This window comes from Dermacentor albipictus, chromosome 2 (assembly GCF_038994185.2).
Source record: "Dermacentor albipictus isolate Rhodes 1998 colony chromosome 2, USDA_Dalb.pri_finalv2, whole genome shotgun sequence".
Taxonomy (NCBI): domain Eukaryota; kingdom Metazoa; phylum Arthropoda; class Arachnida; order Ixodida; family Ixodidae; genus Dermacentor; species Dermacentor albipictus.
Genome location: NC_091822.1, coordinates 10,291,709 through 10,297,511, shown reverse-complemented (window position 1 = coordinate 10,297,511; position 5,803 = coordinate 10,291,709).

Genomic DNA, 5,803 nt, shown 5'->3' with positions numbered 1-5,803 from the left:
TCTCGCTTCGGCGGCGTGTCTGACGAATGACGCAAACATCTGGCTCGTCATTCGCCGGTTCGCCTGTCGCTAGGCAACGGAAGTAAGCCGCAAAGTTTAGTTTAATTTATACGCAGATATTTTTAATTTTTCCGGGAAAGAATGAGAAAAATGAAACAATTTCTGTTAATGTCATTTCACATTCTTCTTTTGCTCGATGCTCGCGGCCCCAATTCGCCGATGTTAAAAGTATAGCGTGACGTGTTTCCTGTTTCCAATTTTCGCCGAGTGCCCGCTCTTGTTCAATCCCTTTCTCTATGGCTCTCTGTTGTGTGGCTATGGCTCTCCGTTGTGTAGAACTTTGTGGAAGTCACCCGGCTCCCAAAGATTAGTCTGGAACATTTGACGACTGCTGTATAAAAGCCGACGCGCTGGACCCGCTGATCAAATTTTCGCCGATCGCCGACTGTGTTTGCCGCTGTCGCTGTTCCTTGAGTGAAGCCTGTTTTTGAGGGCACAAGTTCACCCAATAAAACGGTAGTTTCCTCTTTCTCAGTTTGACTGCTTTCTTCACAGTCACTACCACGTGGCACTATTGTACTGCGCATCTTTTCACTCATAATAGCCATTTTACCACATGAGGGCCGAAGACGTAATTGTACGAAATGATTTTAGTGCCCCGAGGGGTCGAGGTTGAACAATTAGTGTGCCGTCAGTTGGCTATCATTTTAAAGAGGCTATCATTTTAAAGATCCGTTGCCCAGCAGGGGCTACCGCTTCGTGCGAGTGGAAGCAATTGTTTTTTTTTCTTTTTCTACGTGGTTTTTGGTTTTTGAATTCCTGCGCTTTGATAACAGCCACGCGTCATCAGCCGCTCGCGCGCGGCGGTGGGTTTCACTTCTTTTTCGCGAGATGTTTCCGTTAGTTTTTCTCGCAAAGACAACCTGCCTGCTTTTTAATCTTTCAAAGTGTAACTGCGAGTTCTTCGCTTGTTTATTGCCCACAGGGGAGCAATTACATCTGTTTACAGGCTGGCGCTGCTACATACAAACGATGCCGCGTACACCAACGTTGCCACTGCGCCTGAGCGTCCACTTTAAACTGGTCCTTGAACTGGTCCTCTTGAAAGTGGAGCTAAAAAAATAAATAAAACATCCAAATGTGATTATTCACGTTTGTTCCGAATGATACAAAAATACTTGTAAAAATAACCAGTTATTTAAGGTGCTCAGCCGAAAATGTTCATAAAAAATGTTGCTGTATTACCGAACCTCGCACGTTTGCAAACAACGCGCAGGCTACGACGGACGCCGAGCCAGAAAGCTCAGGAAAAATTTGACCCATAATGTGCGTTAGCTGCACGTTTACATGAGTACATCCTGCTTAGGTATTTAGCTCCGTCACAGAATAGTAACCACGATCGGGAATGAACTTGCAGCGATAAGGTCTGCTTACGAACAGCGTAGTGCAAATATGCCCGCGATCGAAACATCGGCTACGTCGCTTTCGAATAGCACGATGCAATTATATACCAATGAAAAAATCGTCTATGCACTTTGACATGAGAGCCACAATTATCTACTGAGATCTCAAAGAAAAGCGCAGGGCTTCGAGTGGCACCAGCACAACAGCCGCACTGTCCAGACGAAGCAGTGTGTGCCTAAATAACGAGCACTTTTGGTTCGTCTATTTTCGCTCAACGTAAAGGTCGCGTCGCTGCTGTCTGAATAACAGTGACGCGAACTTTGCAAAAGAGACGCCAGTGCTTCCTGTGAAAATATAAAACAGGTGTTATTATTTTATTTTTATTATTTACAGATACTGCTGTCTCAATACATGAGGCACAGCAGGAGAGGATACACCAGAGATTAGATCAAAACAACATACAATGAATTTGAAATGCAATTACAAAATGTGGTTAGACAATTCTTTCAAAAACTCTTTATTAGGTTTTTCCCGCAAGGAACCAGCTAGGTTATTCCAAATTTCAACAGTGCTTGGAAAAAAAGAATACTTAAAACAATTTACAAAAGACGGGAAAGGAACAATATCAAGTAGGTGGGAACGGCGCGTGGCACGCCAAGTGGGATGACTGAAGGAAATCGTTGCATGCATGCTACTTTTGCCGTGTACAATATTATGTAACAAAGTGATACGTTCAAGTGTGCCTCGATGAACCAAGGGTTCTATTGAGAATGCGCATGCGTCAGATGAGGGAGACAAGTTGCGGTCATCGGCGAAAAATGAACCGTATTGCTTTTGTATGGCTTCGAGCTTACTAATGTCAAGTGCAGTGTGTGGTGCCCATACCACTGAGGCGTACTCTAGTAATGGTCTGACGAGGGATTTATAAGCTGTTAATTTGCAGTCCTTAGTTGAGCATTTGAGGGGTCGCTTTAAATATCCCAGTTTCCTAAGCGCCCTAGCGCAAGTTGTTTCAATATGAAGATGCCATTTTAAGTTTTGATTGAAGGTAACGCCAAGATATTTGAAGGTATTCACAGAATTTATGTAGTGCCCATTACAGCTATAACTGAAATTGAACGGCTGCTTTTTATTAGTGAGAGTCATTTGTACAGTTTTTTGGTAGTTAATACTCATTTGCCACGCATTGCTCCAACCACAAAAGGACGAAAATACATTGTTAAGAAACTCTTGATCTCGTTTGTTAGTTACTCTGGTATAGAACACGCAGTCGTCAGCGTACAATCGCAGCTTCACTGGTGTGTCCCTAACGACCTGTGTGACATCAATAATATAAAGAATGAACAGCAGGGGCCCAAGGACTGAGCCCTGTGGTACTCCGGAACAAACTGTGGCCGACGATGACTGCGCGTGATTAAAAGTAACATACTGAGATGTTAAATGTAGCCAATCAGCTACCCAGCCAACATTTTGTCATCGTTAATAACTTTACTGAGCCTAAGAAGAAGTTGTCTGTAGCACACCCATGTCAAACGCTTTGCTATAATCTACGAATGTGGCATGAACCTGACCTCGATTATTTAGAGCCGAAGCGATGTCATGAGTGAATTCAATGAGTTGAGTAGTTGTAGATAAACAAGAGCGAAAACCATGTTGATTTTGCGACAATATATTATTAGTATTTAAATACTGAAGGACATGTTTGTGAATTATGTGCTTTAAGAGTTTACAACAAATACTTGTTAACGAGATAGGCCTGTAGTTAGAAATTAGTTGCTTATTACCCGGTTTGAACACAGCAATTACGTTGGCGATTTTCCAAATGGCCGGTACAGTACATGTCTCTAATGACTTACAAAAATTTATGGTTAGGTAATGAGCATTTCATTCTGCATAGCGCTTCAAAAACATGTTTGGTACACCATCCGGTCCGGCACCTTTAGTAATGTCGATGTTCAAGAGAAGGTTATAAATACCGGTATAGCTAATTTCAATTTTTGGAAATGGAGCCATTTCCTGGATATAACCAATGTCGGGGGTGGTACCATTGTCATCTCCAAACACAGATTTGAAATAGCCATTAAACGCCTCCGAAATTGTCGAAGGGTCTGAACAGGACACATCGTTTATTACGAAAGATGACGGGCAGGAGGTAACAGGGTTGACGGTTTTCCAAAATTTGAGTGGATTATTTTTCATAAAAGAGGATAATGTGGTATTGAAATCGATCTTTCTAGCCTCACATATTTTGGCTTTTAGTTCATATTTAAGTAATTTATTTAGGGACTCGCCGTCATTAGTTTGTGCATTCCGTCGATTTCGCAGTCGAACAATAAGACTGTATAATCGAATAATAAGAGTTGTATAATTGGTCTGGTATACCACGGGTGTGTAGCATGACGTTTTATACTCTTTTGAGGAACAAATTGCGCTATACACTCATTAGCTATACTATGAAATCGGTTAGTCAACATATGAACACATCAAAACATGATGCAAGTTTAGCAATAATAGAAGTGTCGTCAGTGCGGTCGAAATTCAGGACAGATTTAAACGTTGGTCGTACTGGTACACAAGCAACATTTACATGACCAATAACAGCCTTTTGGTAGGAAATTCCGTCAACAACACGGCACTGGTATACATTCTTTACCAGGTCATCAGTGACAAAAACAAGATCTGAGACCGAATCTTCGCGCGCTGTATCGACAACCAGCTGCGATAGATCGAAAGCTACTGACATGTCAATTAACGAATCACAAATTATCGTATCATGGCCAGTTGATGATAACGAATGCCAATCTATAGCGGGTGCGTTAAAGTCACCGGTTCGTACCAGTTTAGAACAGTTAAGCTTTTGTCCGACAATATAATCACTGATAGCCGAAAGAACGTCAGGGGCGGAATTAGGGGGGCGGTGGATAGCAATACATCAATACTTCAAAAGAAAGCAATTCGGGCGATAGCGAACGTTTCTTTTTTCGAGCATACGCAAGAGCTTTTCCAACAAAACAGAATATTCAGAGCCCGTGACATATATAAATTCAAAACGTTACTAAGCTATAGAAATGCTATGCTGGGAAAGCTCGACTCATTCCTAACCCTGGCAACTCTACAACAAAATAGAAGTACATATTCATATCGTCACCAGGCACTATGGCAAATTCTCTTCTCACGTACTAATTATGGCTGCCAACGCCTTAAACATACACTACCTTCCCTACTTAACTATTTCAACCAACAAAATGTTGATGTGCTATCTCTAAACAAAACTAAAATATTGGATTTGTTCTTATATATGTGTATTGATAACTGCTCTGACAGTTCCGCAGAACTTATCATGTACTTTCGTTGCGTTTATACGTTCACACTTGTAACTATTATTCCTACAATCCCGGTTTCCGAGGCAGTGATTGTGCCCGGACCTCATGGCAGGGTTTCGGCTGTAAACTGGATGCTGTAAAGAGCGTCTTCGCGAAAAAACAAATTTGAGGATGTGACAACGCCCTGGGCTACGTTGCCGAGGTGTCTGTCACGAAAGCAGCAGTCTATATGGAGATTAAGTTTTATTTTCTGTTTTTTAACCTGGACGCACATATGTATTTGCAAGTATTTAAACTAATTTCTAAAAAAGAGAGAACGTTTCCTGATGGTAACTTGCGGTTGTTGTACACTTCTGTGAAATTTGTTATATTTATTTATGTATGTATGTATATATATATATATATATATATATATATATATATATATATATATATATATATATATATATATATATACATTGCTTTTGCGTTCTTGTGCTACATGCGACTGGGTCTGTGTTAAATAATAATATGCAAGATAACAGATTGTAATTGTATACTGGGAGTTATTTGACACAACTGTATTATAACTTGTTTCTATGTACCAACACGAAACTGTCTATGTATTTCTGTTTAAAAATACTCTTATATCCACACTTTATGAGTGATTGTATTGCTACACCAGCCGCTACCGTGCCTATCTGGGAGACCGGAGCTTTGTCAAGCCGAAGAGTTTTCGGCTTTTTTTTCCGGCTCTCCCTTTTTCACCTTGTATCGAGTGGTGAAAATGTAAAAAACATGATGATGATGATAACAATAGCCACACCATCAAGTTTTAATTTACACCATATTGATTCAACATTTGGAAGTTGAGGTAGTAAGGAGAATTCAATACCACATTTAATAAAAAGTGCTACTCCGCCACCACGGGCAGAAGGCCTGTCTTTTCTTAGAACCATGTAACTAGGAGGTAAGAACTCATGGTCAAGAATGGATTCGTTTAGCCAAGTCTCAGTCGCACATACAATTGATGGAATAAGACATTCAATTAGCTAGTTAAAGTTTTCAATTTTATAATGAGGCTACGTGCATTTAAA